This window comes from Lepus europaeus, chromosome 12 (assembly GCF_033115175.1).
Source record: "Lepus europaeus isolate LE1 chromosome 12, mLepTim1.pri, whole genome shotgun sequence".
NCBI classification, from domain to species: Eukaryota; Metazoa; Chordata; class Mammalia; order Lagomorpha; family Leporidae; genus Lepus; species Lepus europaeus.
In genome coordinates this window covers 41,884,620-41,896,119 of record NC_084838.1, presented here as the reverse complement: position 1 = coordinate 41,896,119, position 11,500 = coordinate 41,884,620, and the positions used below count along the sequence as shown (strand labels likewise).

Below are 11,500 nucleotides of genomic sequence, written 5' to 3'. Positions count from 1 at the left end.
CCTATTGAGCCGTGGTGCCAGCCACAATTAAAATTTTTCTAATATTTTCATCTTATTTCAAGGGGACTAACATTGTATTTCAGTCTTTTTATTCTTATTATTTAAAAGGCAGAGAGACAGACAGAGACAGAGAAAGGGAAACAGATCTTCCATTTGCTGATTCCCTCACCAAACTCCTTCAACAGCTGGTGCTGGGCCAGGCAACAGCAAGAACCCAGAACTCAACTGGGGTCTCCCACATGGTGACAGGGACCCATGTACTTAAGCCATCATCTACATTAGCAGGAAGCTGGAACCAGAAGCAGAGCCCAGCCAGGAGCCCAGGCCCTCGGATATGGAATGTGGACTTCCCAACCAGTGTCTTAACTGCTGAGCCAAACGCATATCCCTGTATTTAATTCTTTTGTCACTCACCAGAGAGTTAAATGTAGGCTCTAGCCCACAGTGCAGGATCACAACTTTTTAAACTTTCAATATTTCTTTGTTATATGAATATATATTAGAGAAAAACTAGAAAACAAAACAAGTCAGAAAAGGAATATAACCTCATCCCACCGCTCAGAAATAACGCTGTTGGTCCACACAGACTTCTGCAAGCCTACAGTTGTTTTTAACACATTTTTAGCAGCAATTTTAAGGACACCCTAGTACCAGGCATCATAGGGCTGCAACATTTTGGCCTTAAAAGGGGAGCTAAGAGATCGACCAGCAGATTACAAGGAAATATGATGTTCAAAGAGCCACACAGGTAAGTAATGAGAAAGTCAGGCCTCAAGGACTGGTGTTAAACAAGCCAAAGGAGAGACTGCTGGAGGTCAAATCAAACAGAGCCACACCCAGCTTCCCATGCCCCAGCCTGCTCGGGAGGTCCAAGGAGGCTCTCAGCAGGCTGCCTGGGCTGTGCTGGCTTCTTATTGGCTACTTGACCTTGGTCCAGTTGTCCAACTTCTTACATCTCATCTCCTCACCACCTGTTTCTCAATCACCAGCATGAACAGGAGTAATGAACAGAAGGAATGCACAGAGGAACACTGTCAGATGTGGATCACAATTACTGGTACTAAGGATAGTGATGATCTCATCATTAAGAATCTGGAACTTGCGAATTCTTTCCACCATCTTCTTCAAAGGCTACAACAAGGAGGATGTTTTACTGTTACCACTTGTAAATTTATTATGTTTCAAAATGTTAGGATTTTCATATTTGTATAGAAAAAAATTAAAAAAAAAAAAAAAAAAAGAACTCGGCTTCACAGCCAGGGGAACAAAGAGCAGATCCCATTCGCAACATTTCCTGTGCTTGCCCTGAACATCGGTGGCTCACTCAAGGCTCTGTGAACAATTGAGCCAGGGGGAGCCCACCTAACTCGTCACTTTTCTCCACTTGGCTTTGTTCAGCGGCCATTCAGTCACTCATATAACCTTCACCCTGGCACACAGCAAAGAGGATAACACTTAGAGGAGCCCCAGGCCAGACCATCCCTGCGAGGGAAGATTCCAGTTCCGCCAGCTTGCCGTCACGGTTGTCTGAAGCTGACAAGAGAGAGGTCCCACGGAAGGGCTGCACACCAACCCCGTTCTCAGGACCATCGCCACGCCTGGAGACAAAGTGAGCCTGAGAGGCCACGTTCCTCACTCTGCACCCAGACTGGCACCATCAGACTTCCAGAGGCGGATTCTTAACACAGTACCACATGGAAAACCACCAACTCTTAGGTGTTCTTCCAAATCTCAGTGTCATCGTCACTTCATAAATGTTCAGGGATCGTTAAGTTACACTCAAAACAGTGTATTTCTTGGTGTATGGTGAGATGGGACAAACAACCTCTCCTGTTACCTAGTAACTTCCTTCCTGTCCCACCCCAGCTCCCCCTTTTAGTAAAAGATTAGTGTTTCTGGGGGCCAGCATTGTGCTGTAGAGGGTAAAGCCAGCACCTGCAACACTGGCATCCCCTATGGGCACTGGTTCAAACCCCAGCTATTCCACTTCCAATACAGCTTCCTGCTAATGCTCCTGGGAAAGCAGCGAGGGAATGGCCCAAGTACTTGGACCCCTGCACCCACGTGGGAGACCCAGAAGAAGCTCCTGGCTTCAACCTAGACCAACTCCAGCCATTGCAGCCTTTTGGGCTGTGAATCAGTTAATGGAGGATCTCTCTCTCCCTGTCTCTCCCTCTCTTCCTGTAATTCTTTCAAATAAGCAAATGTTAAATAAACAAAACAGGGGCCAGCACTGCAGCATAGTAGGTTAAGCATCTGCCTACTACATCAACATCCCATATGGGCACCAGTTCCTATCCCGGCTGCCCCACTTCCAATCCATCTCCCTGCTGATGGCCTGGGAGAGCAGAAGATGGCCCAAGTTTTGGGCCCCTGTACTCATGTGGGAGACCCAGAAGAAGCTCCTGGTTCCTGGCTTCAGATTGGCCCAGCTCCAACCATTGTGGCCATGTGAGGAGTGAACCAGAGGATGGAAGACCTTTCTCTCTGTCTTTCCCTCTCCCTGTCTGCAACTCTGCCCCTCAAATAAATATATAAATCTTTTTTTTTTAAAAAAAGTAAACAAAAGGGACTGGTGCTGTGGCGCAGTGGGTTAACACCCTGGCCTGAAACACCAGCATCCCACATGGGCGCCAGTTCGAGACCTGGCTGCTCCACTTCCAATCCAGCTCTCTGCTATGGCCTGGGAAAGCAGTGGAGGATGGCCCAGGTGCTTGGGCCCCTGCACTCACATGGGAGACCCAGAAGAAGCTCCTAGCTCCTGGCTTCGGATTGGCGCATCTCCGGCCATTGAAGCCAGTTGGGGAGTGAACCATCAGATGAAAGACCTCTCTCTCTCTACCTCTCCTCTCTTTGTGTAACTATGACTTTTAAATAAATAAATAAATTTTTTTTAAAAGTAAAAAAAAAAAAAAAAAAGATTTGGTGATGCAACAGCCCTGGCCATTGTGGCCATTTAAGGAGTAAAGTGTAGATGGAAGATGGATTTCTCTCTCTCTCTCACTCTCTCTGTGTCCCTCTCTCTGCAACTCTGCCTTTCAAATAGATAAATCTTTTTTAAAAATTAACAAGATTAATATTACTGGCCCACAGGAATTTTTTGATGATAAATGCATTTCAGATGTTTAAGCTCTTGCACTAAGTTTTCACAAGCTGGTGAAACTGACAAATTATTTTTCCTACAGAACTATAACCACACATTCCCAGAGAGTATAAATATATGGTTGAACTAACATTAATATACATCACCATTTTATCAATCACATAATAAAACAAATTATTGAGTATTCAAATATTAAAGTACACAGCTCAAAAGTAATAAAATATTAGATGTCTACTCAAATCACATTTTTTGCAAGAGGTTGGTAAGAAAAAAAATCATGTTTCAAACAAGAACAAGTTAGTAAACAACTTTTGATAAGTATGGAAAAAAATCACAAGAATTTCAGAAGCTTTATGATTAAGATTTGTTTTAAGCTACAATAACCAAACATCTTTACATCTTAAAAAATACTTACTGAATTAAAGGGCATCTTCTACATGTTCTGCACAAGACAAAGGCAACTTCTTACTAAAAATTTTTAATGGCCCCTTCTCATTGTTTTTTCAGGCCCTCCCCGGAAAAGGTGCATCTCAGAGTGCACACATAAATTAACTTTGTCTGAAGATATTAAAGACATGCAGTTCCGTACGATGTACATATTTAAAAGGGAAGTTTTCTATTAACGACAAAAAATAAGTTTTATAGGAACATATTAAATAGTCATGAGGCTCAGTGGTTAAGCAAAGCCGATGTATCCTGGTATGAACGTGGGAGGTGCAAGTATAAAGTGGGCAGGCAGATAGCCATGGAGTCCCCACTTTCAGTGTTTGAGATGATTGAAGAATAAACCACATAAGAGCCAGAGTGTTCAAAGTTCCTGGGATTTTAATTCTGCATGATATTTGAAATACACATGTATTGTGCGGGGTATTTTGGCACCTAATCTTTCTAAATTTCTTATGTATTGATAAGATTCTGGCATGGGGATAGATTTAAGATACAGCTCAGTACTGCATGATTTCAGGAAAGGTCAATGGGTACAAATGATAACATATTTTAAAAGCTAAACAGCTGGGGCCAGCGCCATGGCTCACTTGGTTAATCCTCCACCTGCAGTGCGGGCATCCCATAAGGGTGCTGGGTTCTAGTCCTGGTTTCTCCTCTTCCAGTCCAGCTCTCTGCTGTGGCCCAGGAAAGCAGTGCAGGATGGCCCAAGTGCTTGGGCCCTGCATCCGCATGGGAGACCAGGAGGAAGCACCTGGCTCCTGGCTTCGGATTAGCGCAATACAAGCCGTAGCGGCCATTTGGGGAATGAACCAATGGAAGAAAGACCTTTCTCTCTGTCTCTCTATCTATAACTCTACCTGTCAAAAAAAAAAAAAACCTAAACAGCAAGACTCTTTTGCTAAATGTCCAGATAGGCTGTTATAACCCAAACATAGAGGTTGTAATCCTATCAGACCTGGGACCTGACAAAACTGCTTTCAATGCCCCTTATGAAGCCTCATTACACTTATCCACCAGACTAACGTGTTGGCGAGTACATATGGCAGATTAGAGCCTGTGTCACGTTCCACTGCCAAGGCAACAGCACGAGGCACTCCAGTTTCATTGAATGCAACAGTGGTTTCTACAACCAGCGGAGTCTTAGGATGACATTTTGCCAAATACAGAAGTTGCTTGCAGTTCAAAGTCCAAGGCACTTTTGTCTTAGGAACTGTATGGCATCTTCCTAGTTCATTCCATCTTCAAAGAACGCTAGGGCAACAAGCACTGGTGCTCTCCCAAGCCCTGCAGTACAGTGAACAGCTGCCCAACAACCAGGTCCTTCAAGAAACTTAATTTTCACATGACTTAACCAGTCGTCAACAATCTGGTTGAACGGTGGTGCACCATCGTCAAAGGCCAATCGAGAACACAGATGCCTTCCTTCTCCACAACAGTAGTGTCTTGAGTTGCTGCACATACTCTTACTACTGTGGTAACTGCATATTTCTTAAGTGCCTCAGAAATTTGTTTAATGCTGCACCGGTTGGATTCTGTATAACAAGAAATCTCATGTTCTTATATGTGACTTCCACAGGAGCTGGGCAGTTCATTCATGCCATGTTAATTTACTTAAAAAACACTTACTAGGGTTGTGAAAGAATTTTACAAACTGAATACAGAAATTATGCAAAGAAGCTGAAGTCTCCTTCACTAGCCCCCACTTTCAATTCTCAGTGCTTTGAGTATGAAGTTGGGAGTAATGGGAAATGAGAAGAACCTGCCAACAAGAAACAGCAATAATCGACTTACTCATCTCCACGGCCCTTCAGAAACCCCATAAACGTGTGACCCAGCACACCACAGAAAGGAACCCGTTTTCTCACTGAAGACTGTGGCCTAATCCTACAGCCAATCCTGACACAGGCGGCAGCAGCCAATGCAGGGCAGGGGCTGCAGTGGTCGCTGTGGGGCCACAGCAGGGATGCAGGTGGCGGCCAGGACACCAGACTCTACCAGGCAATGCAGGATTTCCAGAAAAATGCAATCTCTTTTTTATTTAATTTTTAATTTATTAATTTTGAAAGTGAGACAGAGAGATACCGAGAGCCCCCGTGCACTGGTTCACGTCACACATGGCACTAAGGGCCAGGGTTGGGTCAGTGTGAAGCTGGGAGCTGGGAACTCCAACATGGATGATAGGGACCCAACTGTTAGAGACGTCATCTTCCGCTGCAGGAAGCTGGACGCAGCAGTGAAGGCAGGACTAGAGCCGAGGCACTCCAGTGTGGGATGCAGGTGTCCTGTAAATAACGCACGGCCCCCTGAGAGCAGCTGCTCTACAAGTGCTCCTAACAGCAAACCTCACGGCTCGTCTTTATGACTAGCAAGATAAGAATGTGATTCCCTCCCAAGGTTCTAACGTAGAAGTCAGGGGAGCCATCTAATTCACCTTTGAACCCACCTTGCGAAGCACAGGGCCACAGCCAATGCTTATTCACCCAAGATGACACAGCTGGTGCTGTGCTAGCCTGTGGTTTCCAAAATGAATGTACAAATGACAGAACACATAACTCAAAATTAACATGTCCAGCTCTGGGACTCCAAGGGTCGCCATCGATCAACTACAAGCCATTAGATAGCATTTTTGAGAGGATGATCAAGAACAGGACATTAGGGAGGAGTGAACACTGGGCACAGCGGTTAAGATACCAGTGCTCCTATCAGAGTTCCTAGCTTCCACACGACCTGCTTCTGCCTTTTGGTTCCAGCTTCCTGCTAATGCAGACCTCAGGAACCAACGGTGATGGCTCAAGGAACTGGATTCCGGCCACCCACATGGGAGACCTGGATTGAGGTTCTGGCTGCCAGCCCCTGGCCTGGAGTCATGGTGAGCATTTGGGGAGTGAACCAGCAGATTGGATCGACCCTCCCTCCCTCCCTCCCTTTCTCTCTCTCTCTCTCTCCTTCAAATACATTTTTAAAAATAAATAAAAAGGACATTAATGGAAAGCTGGGGCAAATTAAAACAAGGTCTGCCATGTAATTACCCACAGTCTAGCATTAATTTCTAGGTTTTTTTTTAAGATTTTATTTATTTATTTGACAGGTAGAGTTACAGACAGTGAGAGAGAGAGACAGAGAGAAAGGTTTTCCTTTTCCTTTGGTTCACTCCCCAAATGGCTGCCATGGCCGGAACTATGCTGATCTGAAGCAAGGAGCCAGGTGCTTCCTCCTGGTCTCCCATGTGGGTGCAGGGCCCAAGCACCTGGGCCATCCTCCACTGCCCTCCTGGGCCACAGCAGAGAGCTGGACTAGAAGAGGAGCAGCTGGGACTAGAACCTGGTGCCCATATGGGATGCCGGCGCCACAGGTGGAGGATTAACCAAGTGAGCCATGGAGCCAGCCCCAATTTCTGGGTTTAATAAGTATATTATAAGATGTAAGCAGGGGAAGCTAGGTAAAGGATATAGGGGAAATCTATTACTTTTGCAACTTTTAAGTCTAAAGTTACTTCAACTACAAAGGCAAATAGTGGTTAAGTATAAGTGGTTCAGCATTCAGGAGACACGGCAACGTCGGGCAGGCTCCAGCAGCCAGGCTTAGAGACCCATGCTCCTGGTTCCTCTGCTCCAAGGGAGCCACAGCCTCCCCATTGTGCACAGGGTTCATTGGATGCTTGCTTCCCAGACTGAACAGCACTCAAAGAAACCCCAGTTCTCCAAGAAAAGAGTTCTCAGGCTACAACTATCAGTGTCACTAGCGTTTCAGTGGCTGTGGGGTAAAACACAAAATCTAAATCAAACCAGAAAAATCTCAGAAGCAAACTCTCCCTCAGCACAGATGATTCTCAGGCACAAAGAGAAGAAACCAAGTGGACAGATGGGTTGCAGAGATTTCCCAGGTCCCCACGTGCAGCCAGCTCTGGCTTGGGTAGGCTGCTGCTGTGGCTGCTTAAAACCCTGCGTGAACTTGGCTGCCATCGCTCTTTGCCAGGCAGCTGCCCCCTCCTCAAAACGTTTCTGCTTTGCTCACAGACATTTCCATATATAATTATAGAAGAACGTGCTGTGTATTTAGACATTAATTAGAGGCAACAGACAACTGGCTGGAGGGAGAGCTCTGTTCAGCACAAAGAACAGATGGCGATCTGAACATAGGTGTCTGAAATGACTAAGGAAGCTCAAAACCAGGACGCATCTCCCCGGCGCTTGAGTCTAAGGGAAGACACCACCCATGAGCTAGAAACTTCTTCCCAGGATCGTCAAAGTGCTAGCCAGAAGAGGGCAAGAACTCACGTCCAACTCAGTACCTAGGGGAAGTTATTTCATCTGGGTGGTCCAAGGGTCGATGAGATCCTGAACACCCTGAGCATCTCTCCCTCTGAAGGAACTTCAGATCCATGGACCGAGAGAGCAGGAGGCCTGGGGACCCAGGGCCATTAAGTGCCAAACCAGGGCAGCAGCAGAGGAAGAAGGAGGCACATCCTCCCAACACAGCAAGGACTGGTCCCCAAAGAGCAGGACCCAAAGGAGGCTGGGTGGGAATTAAGTGTTTCCAGGAAACAGCCAGACTCCCCTGATACAGTAGGAAAAATGTACGGAAGAACCCAAGTCACAGCGAGCCTGGCTCCCAGCACGGTCACTTCCGCAGAGACAGTAGTGCCATGTGTCCCAGCAGGGCTATCCAAGGCTTACCAAGGTGCACATTTGCCTGGGAAGCTCCTATCCCTGAGCACAGAACCCTCCCCAGCCCCAGCTTAACCTGGGAGGGAGACCCTAAGAGCCTGCAAGCAGGAAGTGGGAATGCACCAGAAAAAGTTACTCAGCTCTCTTCAGGATAAACCACCTATCTTGGGTAGAATCTCATGGATCAACTTTGAATAAATAGAAACAATAGTAAGTACATAATGAGTTTTTAATATCTAAAACATGTAAAGGAATATAGAACTCCAGAGGCAAAAAAAAAATAGCGTAACGGTGCATAAAAGAAATTTGTGTTTTCTCTTTCCTCTTTCCAGTAGTAGCAGACTCTGTGCTTTTTTATTTTATTTTTTTAAAGGCAGAGTTACAGCCAGTGCCATGGCTCACTAGCCTAATCCTCCACCTGCAGCGCTGGCACCCCGGGTTCTAGTCCTGGTTGGGGCGCCGGTTCTGTCCCAGTTGCTCCTCTTCCAGTCCAGCTCTCTGCTGTGGCCCAGGAAGGCAGTGGAGGATGGCCCAAGCGCTTGGGCCCTGTACCCACTTGGGAGACAAGGAGGAAGCACCTGGCCCCTGGCTTCGGATCAGCGCAGCTCCGGCCATAGCTGCCATTTGGGGGGTGAACCAACAGAAGGAAGACCTTTCTCTTTCTCTCTTTCTCTCTTCCTCTCTTCCTCTCGTCCTCTCTTTCTCTCTCTCACTAACTCTGCCTGTCAAAAAAATAAAATAAAGGCAGACTTACAGAGAGAAGAGGAGAGACAGAGGGATCTTCCATTAACTGGTTCACTCCCCAAATGGCTGCAATAGCTGGGACTGGGCCAGACCAAAACCAGGAGACAGGAGCTTCTTCTAGGGCTCCCATGTGAGTGCAGGGGCTCAAGCACTTGGTCCATCTTCCTCTGCTTTCCTAGGTGCATTAGCAGGGAGCTGGATCAGAAGCAGAGCATCTGGGACTTGAACCCATACCCACATGGGATGCCAGTGCCACAGGTGGAAGCCTAACCTGCTATGCCACGTGTGGCCTTCTTGATGGTGGTGAGTCAAGACAGGACAGAAAATAGAAGTGACTGCAACGTGTCCTTTCCATCCAGAGCCCAAGACAGCTGGGAGACTTGCAAAATGTCCTGAAGGAAGAAGGATTCCTGGAGGGGACATGAAGGAAGGGTAAGTATATTCTTGATGACCAAGACAAGACACCCAGAAGCCTGCTGGGGGAAACAGATGTCCAGTAATTAATTCTGCAGGTAAATAAGACCAGAGCCCTCACCCGAGCCAGGCCTGCAGACAGCAAGCCCACCTGGGAATCTCTGAGAGTTTCCTGGTTATGTCTAAGAGTCACATACTCCACACCTGGCACAAAAACAGCAGAACCCAAGATCCACAGGCATAACACAAGGTGACTCAGTAAAAACCAGTGCAGACAGAGGACCAATACCTGCAACATCGACCCCAGTGCTTCAAACTCTATAAGACACACACCCCACCTTTCACCAACCTGGAAAGGAAGAGGCATAAGAACATTGGGTGACTGTTTCTAGTGAGATGTGGTCCACAGTCAAGATCCAGGCAAAGAACAGAGTTTTAAGTGTGATATTTCTTGCATATCTGAGCAAGTATCTACTACACATCTGTTCTGTGCTCTCATTCAGGTCATAAAAATGATTTCTATGAAACAAGAGTGCCTCAACCACCTGCCTAGCATCCTCTCTGTTTCTTTGTTTAAATTCTTGGACAAGTGTCTGTCCGTGGTCCACAAAGTCAAGGCCAGGGAGGGAGAGAGGTAGCTCTGGCATCCTGGACCTGCCACCCCAGAGTCCCCGGGAAGGCAGCTGGAAGCAAGGCTGAGCCAGCTGGACATGTCTAGGAGAAGGTGTTGAGACAGTCACTCGGTCAGAAGATGACCCGGCTGACAGCCAGCAGACTGAATGAGATGAGAGCAGGAAAGGATGTGTGACACCTGACACACCTCCACGACTGAAGCTTACAAGAGATCTGCGAGGAATGCAGGGTGCAATCAACACTCCAGGGAAACAGACCATTCGGAGACACCTTCTCAGACAGCTGACAAAGAGCAGAGTCAGATTACGGGAAAGAAAATAAAGACACTGAGAACAGAGCCCACGAGCCAACAGAAAAGTGCTGTGTCTACAGAAAGGACCAGAACAAATAAAAAAGAAGCAACAGTCACAAAAAGAAGGGTCTAGGGGTTGGGGGAGACTTGCCTGAACTGGCAACTAAAGTATTACATCCTCAGATGGGAAGGACTCACTGGGAGCCAAGTGGAATTAATGGCAAGGCTGGCTCCCAGACCTGCCAACATGCAAATAAGGAACCTCACGTAGACACGAATGCTAGAAGAAGCAAAGCTGCAAAACAAAGATACCTGCAAAGGACGAACAGTCAGCCTAATCTCCCCTACAAGAAGAAAACAAAACCCAAAATTCTCCACCAGCCAAGCTGTGTTTGCCATGAAAAGCAATATTAACATGCTCAGGTGTACGAGACTCAGAGCTCACCACCCACACACCCTCCAGAGAAACAGGTCTCCCTCTAGCCAGGAGAGAGAAGCCAGAATGTGAAAAGTCAAGCAATAAAAACACGACAGTCAGAGCCAGCACTGTGGCGTAGAGGGTTAAACCACTGCCTGCAATGCCAGCATTCCCTATTGGAAAATCTGCTCGGTCCCAGCCACTCTGCTTCCAATCCAGCTCCCTGCTAGCGCGCCTGGAAAAGCAGTTAAAGATAGCCCAAGAACTTGGGCCCCTAGGCTTCTGGCTTTGACCTGGACCTTCTCTGTCTGTTGTAGCCATTTGGAGAATGAACCAGCAGATGGAAGATCTCTTTGTCTCCCTCACTCTGCATTTCAAATAAGTAAGTCTTTTTAAAAACTTTCCCAGGGAAAGCAGAAGATGACCCAAGTCCTTGGGCCCCTGCAACCGCGTGGGAAACCCAGAAGAAGCTCCTGGCTTCGGATCGGCACAGTTCCAGCTGCTGTGGCCATCTGGGGAGTGAACCATCGGATGGAAGACTTCTCTCACTCTTCCTCTCCCTTCTTTCTGTGTGTAACTCTGACTTTCAAATAAATAAATCTTTAAAAAAAAAAAAAAATGGGCCCGGCGCCGTGGCTCACTTGGTTAATCCTCCGCCTGCGGCGCCGACATCCCATATGGGCATCAGGTTCTAGTCCCGGTTGCTCCTCTTCCAGTCCAGCTCTCTGCTGTGGCCCAGGAGGGCAGTGGAGGATGGCCCAAGTGCTTGGACTCCTGCACCC

General features: G+C 47.1%; 1 pseudogene; it reads right to left on the bottom strand.

Moving 5' to 3' along the window:
* Nucleotides 1–918: 918 nt before the first annotated feature.
* LOC133770983 (protein tyrosine phosphatase type IVA 1-like) lies at nucleotides 919–5,151 on the bottom strand (annotated as a pseudogene).
* Between the last annotated feature and the right edge of the window lie 6,349 nt (nucleotides 5,152–11,500).